Below are 16,483 nucleotides of genomic sequence, written 5' to 3' on the forward strand. Positions count from 1 at the left end.
AGGCAACAGAACTTTCCCTTTGTTATTAGAACTCAGCCACCATATCGTGAGGAAGCCAAGCAGCTACACAGAAGAGCCACCACATGAAGGTGTTCCAGTCACTGTCCAGTGGAGGTACCAGGTAATATCCATAATTCTCCAGATACGTGATTCAATGAGTAAGGCTTCATATCTAGCCTTCAGCCTTGAGCCAGTCCAACTAATGCAGAATAGGGCAGAGAGAACCTGCCCCTGCTGAACCCTGCCAAAATGCAAATTTGTGAGCAAATTAAATGTCATCTTTGTTTTAAGTCACTAGATTTTGTGGTGGTTGATTGCATAATATTGGATAAACAGAGAAGTGGGTTTTAGTATTAATATTATGTATGCTAATTGCCTATCCAATAGTCTTTCCCTCCTTCCTTCTGAAAAGCAGGACCTCAATTTTCTTTGGAGTAGAAAAATAACCAGTTATAAAAACCTATTTCCCTAAATGTCTTCCAGCTAGTGGCTGACATATGATTCACCTCTGGCTAATGAAATATAAGTGGACATTTACTATTTAAAGGCTCCCAGGAAAGCTATTGTACTCCTAACAAAAAGGGACAGATTCAGTTAGCAGGTATCTTATGCCTCCACCTTTCCTATCTTATTGTCCATAATTTAAATATGCTATCTAGAGCCATCTTGGTTTAAGTGCTTGGCCACTGAAGTCAGACCACCTGAGTTTGAATCTGTGTGACATCTCTGAACCTCAGTTCCTCATTTGGAAAACTGGAATAACAACAGTCCCTATGCTATAGGGTTGTTTTGAGGGAAATAAATGAGGATATTTAAGGGGTTTTATACATATTGTGTGCTGAACAAATATTAGCACAGTGAACTGTTATTGATTCTGGGCAGTCATAATCTATTCCTCTAATTTTGGTAACCATATCCTTATTTCTCTTCAGGGTAGGACATCAGCCACTCTCAGGCTGTGTGTGTTTTTTGGCTCAGGCCTAACCCCAATTCCAGGTAGTACACTGGACACAGGCCTGAGCCGTTTGACTCTTCATACTTCCCAGCCAGGCTAATTCGTTGAAGGATGGATAAGTGACCCAATCTAAGGCAAAAATGCAACAAGACTTTTGCTGAGACTTCCAAGACAGAGGCAGACATTCTCCACGGGTGGTCTTAAGGTTGAAAAGATGTAAGGTCTGGAACTGCTGGAGCCATTTTGGCCACCACAGAAAGAAAGGATGTCTGAGTATAGTGACAAATAGGAGAGCAGAGATGCTGGGAGATAGAAATGGGCCGAATGGCATCACAGGTCAGTGTGAATGACTTTCAGTTACACAATCAAACCCTCCTTTTTACTTCAGTCAATGTGTTTTTTTTCTGCCCAAAGAAAGAGTTTTAACTGACTCAGCTATTATTATTATTGAAGAAGATTTTGTTGAAAAGATGACATACATAAAAATTGAGAAACATAACTGAGATGTAATATTTTAATTACTCAAAATTATGCCAAGCTGACAATTACTTTTTCAGTTTGTATGTTACCTCAGTAAAACAGGAATAGAAGGAAACTTCCTCATCCTGATAAGAGACATATATGAAAGTCCTATAGCTAGTGTTAACATTAATGGTGAAAGACTAAACACATCCCTACTAAAATAGGAAGGGAAGGATGTCCACTCCACCACTTCTATTCAACATTGTACAGAGGTTCTAACACCATAATAAGGTGAAGAAAAAAATAAAAGCAAACAGATTAGGAAGGAAAACACAAATCTGTTTATTCATAAATGATGTGCTCGTTTATGTAAAAATCCTAAAGAAATTGCAAATAAGCTACAAGAACTAAAACTGAGTTTAGTAAGATAGCAAAATCAATATACAAAAACAATTATATTTCTAGAAATTAGTATGAGCAATTAGAAATTGAAATTGAAAATTTACCATTTACAATAGCATCAAAATTACGAAATGCTTATGAATAAATTTGATGAAAGAGGTTTATGACTTATACACTAAAAACTATAAACATTGCTGAGAAAAATTAAAGAAGACCTAAGTAAATGGACAGATATACCATGTTCACAGATTAGAAGACTCAATATTGTTAAGATATCATTTAAGTGGCAAGCTGATTTTAAAACTTATATAAAAATGCAAAAGATCCAGAATAGCCAAAACACTTTGGGAAAAAAGAACAAAGAGAACATTTTAAGTTTTTTAAAGTATTTTTCTAGGGAGTCATTTCTAGAAGTATAGTTCTAGATAAAAGGCTGGAAATATCCATAAGAAAAACCAATTTAATATTAAAGTAAATTTTGCAGCTTAAAACCGTTTTAAATATTTTTAAAGTATATTTTTAAAGTATATTAGTATTTTTAAAGTATATTAGTAGTTGTCATGAGCTTAAGAAATGCCTGAATGAGTGTGTAAAAGACATGAACAGAAACTTTTCGAAAGAAGACATCCAGATGACCAACAGACACATGAAAACATGCTCAACACCACTCATTATCAGGGAAATGCAAATCAAAACCACAATGAGATACATCCTGACACCTGTCAGAATGGCTAAAATTAACCACTCAGGAAACAACAGGTGTTGGCAAGGATGCAGAGAAAGGGGAACACTTTTGCACTGGTGGTGGGAATGGAAACTGGTGCAGCAACTCTGGAAAACAGTATGGAGGTGCCTCAAAAAATTAAAAATAGAGGTACCCTATGACCCAGAAATTGCACTACTAAGTATTTAACCAAGGATACAAAAAATGCTAATGTGAAGGGGCAAATGCACCCCAATGTTTATAGCAGCACTATTGACAATAGCCAAAGTATGGAAAGAGCCAAGTGTCCACCAACTCACGAATGGATGAAGAAGATGTGGTATATACATACAATGGAATATTACTCAGCAATCAAAAAGAATGAAATCTTGCCATTTGTGACAACGTGAATGGAACTTGAACGTATCACGCTAAGCGAAATAAGTCAGTCAGAGAAAGATATCATATGATTTTCACTCATATGTGGAATTTAATAAACAAAACAGATGAACATGGGGAAAGGAAGTAAAAATAAGATAAAAATAGGGAGGGAGGCAAACCATAAGAGACTTAAATACAGAGAACAAACTGAGGGTTGCTGGTGCGGTGCTGAGTGGGGGATGGGATAAATGGGTGATGGGAATTAAGGAGGGCACTTGTTGGGATGAGCACTGGATGTCATATGCAAGTGATGAATCACTAAATTCTACTCCTGAAACCATTATTACACTATATGTTAACTAACTTGGATTTAAAAAAAATTTTAAGAAAGAAAGAAAGAAAGAAAGAAAGAGAAAGAAAGAAAGAAATGCCTGAATCACTCCATCCTTCAGACACCAGGTGAGAGTGAAATGGGATGGTTCATGAGGGTGCATGGGACTACCCGCTAGTGAAATATATGGTGCACTGGAAGAAAAGTAATCTAATTTGCTAAATAAATTAAAAGTTATAAAATTACTAATAAATAAAAAGAAAGATATCCTATTATAGAGAAGATATTTTACAAATATTTGATGCTTATAATTATTATGCCTTAGCAGAGCAAAGAATAGTAACATCAATTTTAGAAACTGTACCAAACTGGGAATCTGTATTAGTACTGGCTCTGTCACTAACCAGCCTTTGGACAGGTTAGTTTACTTCTCTAGGTCTTAGTCATTTTCGAAAGAAGGTTATTAAGGGATATAATTTCTTTTTTTTTAATTTTTAAAAAATGTTTATTTTTGAGAGACAGAGAGAGACAGAGCGCGAGTTGGGGAGGTGCAAAGAGAGATGGAGACACAGAATCTGAAGCAGGCTCAAGGTTCTGAGCTGTCAGCACAGAGCCCGATGCGGGGCTTGAACTCATGAACCACGAGATCATGACCTGAGCTCAAGTCGGACACTTAACCGACTGAGTCATCCAGGCGCCCCTAGGGACATAATTTCTAAGAGCTCCTCCAAGACCCATACTAAAAATTTTTATTTAGGCTTTTCTGTATGTGTGTGTGTGTGCGTGTGTGTGTGCGTGTGTGTGTGTTTCAGCATTACTTCATTTTGAGATAACTTTTATTCATTTCTTCTCTATAGAATCCACCTCCTTGTAATCTACATCTTTATTAGAGAACAGTACTATGGGATTATGGTTGTTTTGAAGGAATCAGGGGCTATAAAATGGTATCCTCTTTCATCCAGGACCAGTAAAGGCGGCCTTTAGCACATCTCTACCAATGATTCTATTTTTAATTCTCTCTACAGTCCTCCAAAATGCAGTCTTTGACACATCACATGCATGAGATACCACCATTATTTTTCTCTATTGATTTCCAGAGCAAGCTAGAGTATTGAAGGATAGATAAGTAAACTAAGAGGTTCAACGTACTAAATGGAAATAGCTAGTTCAATTTCACCAACTAATCATTCTCTAGGTACATCTGAAAAGCTCCCTTTTGATATTTTTGTAAATCTGATTCCTGACTTAGTAGAGAGCTATTTTGCTAAAAGGATTGTAGTCCAAAAAGAGCCCTGTTTAGGCTATCTCTTTTTAGTGCATAAAGACAGAATTCAGAAAGATAAGCAACATGAATGAAATTTTGCAGCCTTAAAAAGTATTTTGTCTTTTAGCTGTGATAGAATGAGATACCACTATCTTATTCTGCCCCAGGCAGGTCCCAGTTGGCAAATCTTCCCATATAGGGCATTACTATTATGTAAAGTTTGAGATGAAATCTCTTTTCTAAAGATCATACTCCTGGGTTCATGACCTTTTGAGATTTTCTTTCTTCTTCTGTTCAACTTTATTTTAGAAGACCAAAAGACCTGCTAATCTTTACTAGTGTATGTGAGGCCATTCTGAGATATAAGTTTCACATATATAAAAAACATTCCAGGTGTGGTTTCATGTTATACAATTACCTTAGCATAGGTTTAAAAAATTAGACGTGGGGTGCCTGGGTGGCTCAGTTGGTTAAGCATCCAACTTCGGCTCAGGTCATGATCTCACGTCCGTAGGTTAGAGCCCCACGTGAGGCTTTGTACTGACAGCTCAGAGCCTGGAGCCTGCTTCGGATTTTGTCTCCCTCTTTCTGCCCGTACCACCCGCTGGCGCGTGTTCTCTCTCTCTCTCATGAAAATAAATAAACATTTATAAAAATAAAATAAAGAATTAGACTTAAACTTTGGGACCATCTTGATTCTTGACTCTAGCCAGAATCTAAGCTCCCTCCTTCAAACCTTTCATACCTATCAACACAGGCTTTGACTCAAGTCTAACCCCTTTAGTTTTAATTATAAGTTATACCACTAATGACTACCTGAGTTACCAACCTGGCTTGTGGCTCCTGAATGTTGCCCTTTGGAAATTTTTACCAGTTTGCCCTAATTTTCTTTTAACTGAGACTCCATATTAATATGCAACTCGTTATCTGTTCTTTTTATACTTCTTCCCATCCTTGATCTTTCCTAAGGCTGTTAACTTACATTGTATTCTCTTAAGTTTCCCTCTGAACCCTTAAACTTTGTATCTCACAGACTTTTTAAACTCAGATTTTAACCTAAAGACTGTAAAACCCTTCACTCCTGAAAAACATGTGAATTTTCTTGACTCCAAACTGTCCACTCTGAATCTTTTACTATATGGTGCTAAAACTGGAAATACGTAAGCTATGTATACCTCAATTCTCAATCATGTTTGCTTCCTGTTGAAATTTCCCAAATTCAGACACTTTTTTAAATAGTAAGAAATAAATCCCATCTTCCTTCATTGTCACCATAATCAAGTGCTGTCTAGCCTACTGTGCCTTGGCAACACAAATGTGCCTTTGGCTTACAGTCTGCCTTAGATGGCATTAACATGGAGAAATGTATAAAATGACAATCTGTAGAGAAATGTATAAAATGAAAAGGATATCAAGAGTGAATTTTTTTTAAAAAGGTAAAATTGCTAATACTATTGTATTGAGCTCACCAGGTCTCTATGGGAATGAGAATTTGATATATTTAAGTTGTTGCTGGAATCTAAATTGATAACTGTACACTACATTTTCAAAGGTAATTCTGGCAATGTTTTAGTGTATCTGGAATTCATAAAAATTATTTCATTAAAAAAGAATCCAAGTTGACATCTGTAGGTGCTATCTCACACTTGAGTAAAAACAAAGTCAGCTGTTGCCTGACTGTAACAGTACTTTTATTTGACACTTCCAAATGCTTGGCGTAAAATGAAGCAGTGTGCTGGCCAACAAAAAGCAAAAGAGTGTGGAAAGCAATGGGGAGATGAAATTGGGTAAAAGCAAGACATTTTCAGTTCAACTGTTTTATTTTATAGTCTAAGACTATAAAAGCAACAAACTGTAAAACTTTACTAAACCGTTTACCACTGAATTCTACATAATTCTACAGTAAATGTCTTAATCTATCCTTCCCTCAAGAAAAAACCGTCAGTTCTATATTTAAGCTAAAGAGTCTACAATGCCAACATAACAAAAATCTATTTTGAGGATTAAATACATTTCACTATTGAGATTTCCATCATTTTCTTAATATAATACTGGTCTTTCTACAATTACCTTAAAGTCTACACTTAATGTCTCCATTTTTCTCAAATTTGGTTCACTTCCTTCAGCAGGTATGAGGGAGATGGGAGAGGCCTGTTTCTCTACATTAACTTTCTCTTTTCCATCTCTGCTTCCTTTATCTTCTTGATCTATGCCATCAATGTCAACTTCCGCACTTGCATTCTTTTTTCCACAATCCACCACTCTCTTGGAAAACATTTCCCCATTTCTTTTTGCTCTCATAAGAACCTATGACTCAAGCTGAATGGGAAGCTGAATTTACTAAAAGTATATAGCACAAGGTAGAGAATTATATTGCAGAACAATGCAAAAAATAACTTAGAAATGAATATTAGAACAAACAAAAAAAGGAAGGAGGTCTTCTCTAGATTAAAAGACTTGTGAGTTAAAACATTCAAATGTAATGTGTGAACTTTACACACATTATGAATTATGACTCAGGCAACCACAATGTATGAAGAAATTTTTGAGACAATCAGAAACATTTTAATATGGACTAAAGGTATTTGACAATATCAAAATGATATCAAGATGTGATTATGAATTTTGTTTGGTGTAAAAGTGGATTAAATTTTGTTTTTTTTTAAGTTCACTTTCTTTTTTAGAGATGCATCGTGAAGTATGCAGAAGTGAAATAGTAGGATTTCTGAGATTTCTTTCCAAATAGTCAGCAAAGAGAGAAAAGAGATTAAGCAAGTGTGGCATAACCTTGATAACTGTTAAATCTTGATGGCTATGGATTGTGCTATTCTTTTTTTGCAGGTGTTTAAATTTTTTCATTTCATACTATTTTCAAATTCAAAAATAAAAAATAATATATTCCTCTTTTTAAGAGTCCTTATTAATCCTGAATCTTACAAATTTTCATCTGAGTGTCTTCTCCATTCAAGAATTGTCCAATATATTTTTTAGTTGTTTTGATTTCTTCTTAGATTCTAGCTCTTAATCTCCTGGCTGTATCTAACCCTCAAATGCACATTATTTCCCACTCAGAATGCCTTAGAGATCTCCTGGGTTATTCTCACTGTACTCAGAGAGCCTGATACCCATAAACAAAACAACTCACCCAGGTGTTTTTCTAAACAAAAGCTATTTTTCCTGTAAGTTCATTGACATCCCCTCTCTCCACAGACAGAACTTATCATTCTCCCCTTTGTGTTTTCATAGCACTTTAAAAATAACCCATATTGAAACATTAAAATTATGTATTATTATTTTACTTGTCTGTCTTCCCTAGTAAATTGTAAGTTCCTTGAGAACAGCAACTGTGATGGCTAATTTTATGTGTCAACTTGACCGGGCCAAGTGATGAGCAAATATTTGGTCAAACATTATTCTGAGTTTCTGTGAGGGTGTTTCTGAATGGGATTAACATTTAAATCAGCAAACTGAGTAAAGCAGATTGCCTTCCATTATGTGGGTGGGCTTCATCTATTCACTTGAAGTCCTGAGTAGAACAAAATAGCTGACCCTTCCCCAAGTAAGAAAAAATTCCTCCTGCCTGACTGCTTTCAAACTGGGACACTGGCTTTTCTCCTGCCTTCAGACTCTAACTGTAACTAACATCAGCTCTCCTGAGTTTTGAACCTGCTGACCATTAGACTAGAAATACACCATTGACTCTCCTGGGTCTCTAGTTTACCAATTCATCCTACAGATCTTGGGACATTTTAGCCTCCAAAATAATAACATGAGCCAATGCCTTATTTAAAACCAACCAACAAACAAACAAACAAACAAAAACTCTTTAATATGTATACATCCTATTGGTTGTTTCTTTGGAGAACCCTAATTAAAAAAAAAAAAAACCAAAAACTCATATCTTATGCATTTCTAATGAACTAGAACTTGGCACAGTGACTAACAAGAAGTAGATGCTTCTTTTTAATGGTTTGTTGAATTACCTGGCATTTTAATATAGTGCTTTAATGGTCTAAATGTAAGATTTATATTTGACTAATAAGTTAATTTTGAAAAGAAAGAAATGTTGGGCCCTACAATGGTATAAAAAAGAGTAAATTCCTTGCTTTTTAAAAATTGCAGCTAAAATGTTAAGTCAACTAAAAGAAGGAAACTACTAAACTAGACTAGAATTAAACTAGTTTCCATGTTTTATTGATCCATTCTTTAAATTTGGTCACACATCTATTCTTTTATCAGTTTGGGTCCGAATTTTCTCATTATGGAACATGAAGCTAGCTCCTCCTCCCATTTTTCCCTGGCTCTGGCATTTCATCCCTCTTATCATTCCCAGTAGCAACTATAGGTTAATTTTCCTAATACATTCCTTTTATCTTATCCTAAAATTTTCAGCAGTTCTCCACTATCTACATCCTTCACTCTAATATTCAAAATTGCTCACAATATGATCACAATCTACCTTTTCATCAGACTCTCAAGCAAATCCTCCATCCTTCCTGCTACGTTGGTAAATGCACACTTCTTTTACTTACATTCAACTAAATTTACTGTAGTTCTTAAAATGCCTTCCCGTTATTCTTAGGAAGTCCAAATTCTCTTAAGAAATAGTAGAGAGGGATGGACCTAGAGGCCATTATGCTAAGCAAAATTAGTCAGAGAAGGACAAATATCTTATGACTTCACTCATATGAAGAATTTAAGATTCAAAATAGATGAACATAAGGGAAGGGAAGCAAAAATGATATAAAAACAGGGAGAGGGACAAAACATAAGAGACTCTTAAATATAGAGAACAGAGGATTGATGGAGGGGGGATGGGCTTAATGGGTAAAGGATGTTAAGAAATCAACTCCTGAAATCATTGTTGCACTATAAGCTAACTAACTTGGATATTAATTAGAAAGAAAGAAAGAAAGAAAGAAAGAAAGAAAGAAAGAAAGAAAGAAAGAAACTGCCTAATTAAAAAAAAAAAGAAAGAAAGAAAAGAAGTAGTGGAGAGGGGTGCCTGAGTGGCTCAGTAGGTTAAGCGTCCAACTCTTGGTATTGGCTCAGGTCATGATCTCACGGTTCGTGGGATCAAGCCCCACATCGGGGCTGTCAGCACAGCCTGCTTGGGATTCTCTCTCCTTCTCTCCCCACCCCTCCCCACTTGTGTGCGTGCACTCTCTCTCTAAATAAATAGGTTTAAAAAAAAAAAGAATTTTTTAAAAAAATGTATGGTTTCTTCATCTTCCAGCATGGCTGTGTCATTAATAAACAGTTCTTAAGTATCTCTTATGACAAATACACACCTGCTCTGTGAAACCAGAATCCCCCTCACCACACCCCCAATAGCTGGACTTGCTGAGTCAAGTGTACTTTATTTTCTATGCCATTCATTTGCCACGTATTATTTTTAGGCTTTATCATCTTAAATATACTACTGTCTCCTTACTAGCAGGGATTTATGCTTCTGCATATCCTTGACAGATAAAGTTCTCAAACTTTAAAGAATATACTTGAGAAACTTATTTAAAATGCTGATTCCCGGGGCGCCTGCATGGCTCAGTCGGTTAAGCATCCGACTTCGGCTCAGGTCATGATCTCACGGTCCGTGAGTTCGAGCCCCATGTCAGGCTCTGTGCTCACAGCTCAGAGCCTGGAGCCTGTTTCAGATTCTGTGTCTCCCTCTCTGACCCTCCCCCGTTCATGCTGTCTCTCTCTGTCTCAAAAATAAACAAACGTTAAAAAAATTTTTTTAAATGCTGATTCCCAAACCTCTCATCCACCTCCTTCCAATTCTGATTCAGTAATTGGTAATCTACATTGTCATAAGTATTCCCTTGCTGTCTTGTGATTCTGATTCAGGTGATCCAGGGACCACACTTCGAGAAAAAACTGATCCACTATATATATAATACATTTTGTTGCCTGCAGTTAGCATGGGTTCAAAACTTTATTTTTAAAACATCTGTTTTAGAGGCGCCTAGGTGGCTCAGTCAGTTAAGCATCTCACTCTTGATTTTGGTTCGGGTCATGATCTCACACTTTGTGAGATCAAGCCCTGAGTCGGGCACTGTGCTGGCAGGACACAGCCTGCTTAGGATTCTCTATCTGTCTTTCTCTCTCTCTGCCCCTCCCCTGCTCATGCTCTCTCCCTCTCTCTCAAAATAAATAAATAAACATTAAAAAATTTTTTTAAAGTTTGTTTTCCTTTATTTTGAGAGAGAGAGAAACAGAGCACATGAGCGGAGAAAGAGGGAGAGAGAGAGGATCCCAAGCAAGCCTTGCACGCCATCAGAGCAGAGCCCAATGTGGTGCTCAAATCCACAAATCGTGAGATCATAACTTGAGCCTAAGTCAAGAGTTGGATGCTTAACTGACTGAGCCACCCAGGTGCCCCATAAATAAACATTTTTTTAAAATCTGTTTTAATTTAGAAGGATAGGTATGCTTGCATTGAGAAAACTCTTAAATGGAAAATGGCTCAGGAGTGCTGGGTAACTCTAAAATATTCTGCCCACATTATCAAAGACATTACCCAGGAGGAAAGAAAAGAGAAAAATGTATAGGAAACTAAAGAGACTGCACAAGGTGCTGCTTGATGGATCAGCTACAGATAAAAAAGTCATGGGCTGAAACCTTAAAAATGGTGAAGGCTAAATGTCAGGATGAGCTGATACTTCCACAAGGGGCTGTTTGGCTAAGTTCAGAGGAAGTGTTCAGATCTCTGCACAGTGTAGATGGAGCTAGAAAGCAAAACCTTCAAAATCTCATTTTGTGTTTATTCTTTGCTCCAAGCAAAGCAATTTTATTTTTTTTAATGTTTATTTATTTATTTTTGAGAGACAGAGAGTGAGAGCGGGGGAGGAACAGAGAGAGAAAGGGAGACAGAGAATACCAAGCAGGCTGCACGTCGTCAATACAGAGCCTCATTGCAGGGCTCCAACTCATAAGTTGTGAGATCTTGATCTCAGCAGAAACCAAGAATGGGACGTTTAACCATTTAACCGACTAGGCCACGCAGGCACCCCAAGCAATGCAATTCTAAATAAGAAAAAACAAAACAAACATCATAGAGAGGGGAATTGAAGAAGAAGGAATGGTAACTTTGAGGGGATTAATACCTCTGATTCTAGAGTCATTTACAGATTTAGGGCTCACTGTCAATAATCTTTGAGGAAATATTTTAAATAAGAGAAATACCAAGAATTTGCAAATGAGATATATCTTTATTTTGAAAGATGGAAAAAATGAATTCTTAACTAGACTTGAGCTCTTTCAAGTTTCAGAACAGATTATTAAAAAGCTTGTCATCACTTAGAGATGGAGGAAATGGAACCTTTGAGCTAGTTTATGTATGCCAAGGATAGAAATGCCAAACTCTGTATTCTTTTATGATAGATCAGGGGATGCTATAGAAGTTGCAACTAATGACTTCAGCAAGGGATTTGACAAACTAGTAACATTCTTATGAATAAGAGTTTCTTTAAGTTGTTCTATTATGTGAATTCAGAGTTAGCTGACTCATTTTTCTGAGACATGATTAATGGAGTGGGGGCTCTGGGGCTTTTTTGGTGATTTGCATTCATTCAATAAATATTTATTAAACATTTACCATGTGCCAGGAACTGCTGTAGGTAGTGGGAATCCAATGGTGAATAAATCAAAGTCCCTGTTCACAAAGGATTTCATAGAAGGAGACAGACAGTAAACAAGGAAACAAATACATTCAATGTCAGGCAATGGTCAGAAAAAGGAATAAACGAAAAGGTTAAAGGGGAAAAAAAGGAGCAATGGCAAGTGGATATTTCTTTTAAAGGCTGGTCAAAGAAGCTGATAGAATCTGGTGATAATGGAGCAGAAACCTGAAGTGATGATTATCCAGGTGAAGAATATTCCATGTAGCAAGACAGTAAGCATACAGGCCTAAGATGGAAGCATGCTTGGCCAAGAGGCCCAGTGGTAGGCAGAATAACAGTCCCCCAAAGCTGACCATGTCCCAATTCCCAGAACTTATGAAACTACTATATTTCAGGCAAAATAACTTTGTAGATGGAATTAAAGTTCCAGACCTTAAAATAAAGAAATTATCTTGGATTACTGAGGTAGGTCTCACCTAATCTCATGAACCTTAAAGGCAGAGAACTTTCTCTGGCTGTAGCAAGAGAGATTTGGCAGAAGAATAAATCAGAAAGATGCCAAGTATGAAAAGAATACTGAACACTGTTGCTGTCTCTCAGATGTAAGGTCCCCAGAGCAAGGACCAGAAAGAGGCCTCTGGAAGCTAAGGGCAGGCCCTAGATGACAAACTGCAAGGAAACAAGGACCTCAGTCCTACAAACATAAGGCACAAAATTCTGCCCATAACCAGAGAGAACAGCTGAACCAACCCAACTTCTGACCTGCAGAACTGTGAGATAATAAATTTGTATTGTTTTAAACTGCTAAATTTGTGGAAATTTGTGGTCATTTGCTTTGACAGCAATAGAAAACTATTATAGACTACACTGGATTTAAGGATAGGGAGTATAATAGGAGATGAAACAAAAGAGGTAGAAAGGATGGATTGCAGGAAGAAGATGAACAAGAGGGTAGCTACTGTGTGGCCTTCTAGACTATTGTAAGGCCTTTGTTTTTAACCACAGATGAAATGGGAGCCAATGGGGGGTGGGGGCAGGCATAACAAAATCAAATTTACATTATAAAAGGATCACTGTGAACTACCTTGTTTAGAATCCAGCTGAATGAATATTGCAATAGTTCATACAACAACGTAAACTAGGAGAATCATAAGGGAAATAAGAATAGTCAGATTCTGGATGTATTAAGTTGAAGCATATAAACTTGCCATTTGAGTGACTCAAAAACAGTTAAAAATCAAAGGATGAGTCTAGAGGATTTGCTCATAGATGGCCTAAGGGGTGTTGGAGAAAGAAAGGAGTCATTGTTGACTCCAAAATCATTGGCCTGAGCCAAGGGTATAAGAGTTCTACTGAAATAAACAACGCAGGAGGGGAGAGATTATGGGGGTAAAGGAGCAAGGGCAAGCATGGATTCCTCTTGGGACATGTTATGTATGAACCACCTATCAGACATCCAAGTAAGGATGTTCATTAACTGTCAGATATACAAGACTGAAATTCAGAGGATCATCTGAGCTAGAACTATTAATTAGGGAGTCCTCTCACAACAACGGTTTTCAAAACCATGAGATGAAGAGTTCAGACACGCAGGAAATGAGTGTAAAGAAAGAACAGTGGTGCTTCCTGGTTTACTTCTTTTTGAAAGTCTTTCCTAGATCATTTTTTTCTGACTTGTAAATACAAATACATGAATAATCCCACAATCTGAAATACTTTTTAAATATTTAGTTATATATTTAATGAATTGCCTGCTGAAGGGCCCCAGGCTCCAATGTGCAACAATAGCATATTGATAATTTTGAATCAAAGTTACTTAACAAATAGCCAGTGCAAGAACAAACACTCTGACCCCCCTTTGTGTCTTGAAAGCAGGAAATAAATCTCCCAAGTGAAAGGTATCTTCCCTGTACTAGGAGGTAAAAAGACATCCTTATCACCAAAGATAGGGATTTCAGGGCTGAATAGATAAACAAACCTTGTTACTTTTACTAATTTACTACCTAGCCCAAATTTTGTTTAGAATTCCTTACTAATTTAAACTCCTGAACATAAATTTATTTTGTCCTGTCAATTCCTCACTGATTTATGTTTCTTTGTCCAAAAAGTATATGCCTTGGTCATTTCTTTAGGTTTCAATTTTATTATTCGGCCTCTGTGCACACTTTATTATTAAACTTTGTTTTTTCTCCTGTTAATCCGTGTCATGTAAATTTAATTCTTAGACCAGCTGGACGAACTTTGAAGGGTAAAGTAAAATTTTCCCTTTCAAACACTGCGTTAAAAATAATAAAATTGAATAATATCCGTACTATCACAGAAAATTCAAAATAAAATAGTCATAAGGCCTTCCAAATTAAACACAGATCATATAGTTGAAATACCTTAGTGAAGTTAGCATAAGCTACACATGCATATCAAAAGACAAGTGAATTATATTCCCTCAATAGCTGTTGCTCTGAGACATTTTCATATCCTATTATTGTTTACATTTTTATATAACATTTATGCTGAGTATCTGGTGAGGAGTATTATTTTTTCAGTTCACTTTGGTTCCTCAATACTGTGTGAATTCAGTATTTACATGTGTGCAATTAAAAGCAAAAGCGAAACAAAATTACCAACTTAACAACTTTGTTCTATTTGCTTTGCCCCCATTGTGTTTCAGTTGTGGCTCATGATATATACAAGTCATAGCTAGTTTATTATTCTCACACTTTCCTTCTGAAAAAAAAAAGTATTTGTGAGCACTTTAGGCTAGTATAAAAGCACTAAGATATTATATATGTACAATATATTATATATCATATATTAAGCATAAAGAAAATTTATAATCTTTACATATATATATGTATACATCTTTGTTATAAACCTGTAATGAATCTCTCTCATTCTCTTTCTCACTCCCTCTTTCAAAAAGAGAGATAAAGTTTTTATTTGTATATCTGAAATTATAAATATTTATATACATGTATCTCATACATATAAAGTTTTTATATCACAGAGTTACTGAAACTTTCCTACAAGGTAGAGAAAAACCTGACCTGCTGCAATTAACTCCCTAAAGCACTCCTGTGAGAACAATTACAAAATATTTTTGCCAACCACATCACAAACAATTATTAATGTACTAACTTTAGTTTCATGTTTTGAGCTTCTCCTGGGCCAGGTGTGGAGTGGGAACATGCTCTTTATGAAAACATCCCATTGGATGTGCTGACAAAGCACATTTTTAAAGCATACTCATAATCACTCCAATTAGGCCATCAAATGTCAGGACTTGCTGTGTGAATTTGGTGAATTCTACCCAACTCTGTGGTGCAACTGAGAAGTAACCCTACCTTGGAAACAAATTCCTCATACTATGGCCTCTCCTCCTCTACCTGCCTGTATTGAAAAGTGGTAAGGAGGGTTTGCAATGCTGCCCTCTCACAAGTCTGTGAAACTTCCTTTCAGGTGGGAGCCCAATCACATCCAAACCCTTTTATATGCCCACAACACTATTGTCTTTATATGTCTTTGAGGCAATGAATTTACAATATAACTAATATGGTATATGGAATATGGAAGATAGATTGTTCACATCTCTATCTTCCCCTAGATTGTGAGTGACTTATTTGTCCATATTTTGATCCTTTCTAATGATGGACACACTATTCTCAAAGCTCTAGCACAAATATTTGACACGGTTATGCAGAAGAAGTCACATGAAAACATCCAATCTTCCCTCCCTCATTCTCCCCCATCTCTACCACCACACAACTGATTGAAAAGAGCAAAGAAAAATAAAACAAGAGGATATGTTTTCTTAATGAAAACATTCCTTATATTGTTCACTAACGAATTTATATTTTTAAACTTAATTACCATTGTGCCTTTGAGAAAATACTATTGAATAGCAGTCATTGTGATGGGTAATCTTAGGTTTCAACTTGGCTAGACTGTGGTGCCCATTTTGGTCGAACACCAGATGTTGGTCAAACACTAGATGTTGCTGCGATGGGTATTTTGTAGATGTATTAACATTTACAATTAGTGGACTTTAAGTAAAGGAGATTACCCTGATTAATGTGGGCGGGTCTCAAACAGTTGAAGGCCATATGAACAAAAATTGAGGTTTCCGGGAGTAGAACAAATACTACTTCCTCAAAACCATAACAAAAATCCTGCCAATGGATTTTGAGCTCTTTGACTCTTGCCTGAATTTTTAGCCTGCCAACCTGCCCAACAGATTTCAGACTTACTAGTGCCCACTACCGCATGTACCAATTCCTTAAAAAAATCTTTCTCTCCACATATGCATCCTATTGGTTCTGTTTCTCTAGAGAACCCTAACACTTGCATTTCAAAGCATTCTTTCCCA

This window comes from Panthera uncia, chromosome C2 (assembly GCF_023721935.1).
Source record: "Panthera uncia isolate 11264 chromosome C2, Puncia_PCG_1.0, whole genome shotgun sequence".
Classification (NCBI taxonomy): Eukaryota; Metazoa; Chordata; class Mammalia; order Carnivora; family Felidae; genus Panthera; species Panthera uncia.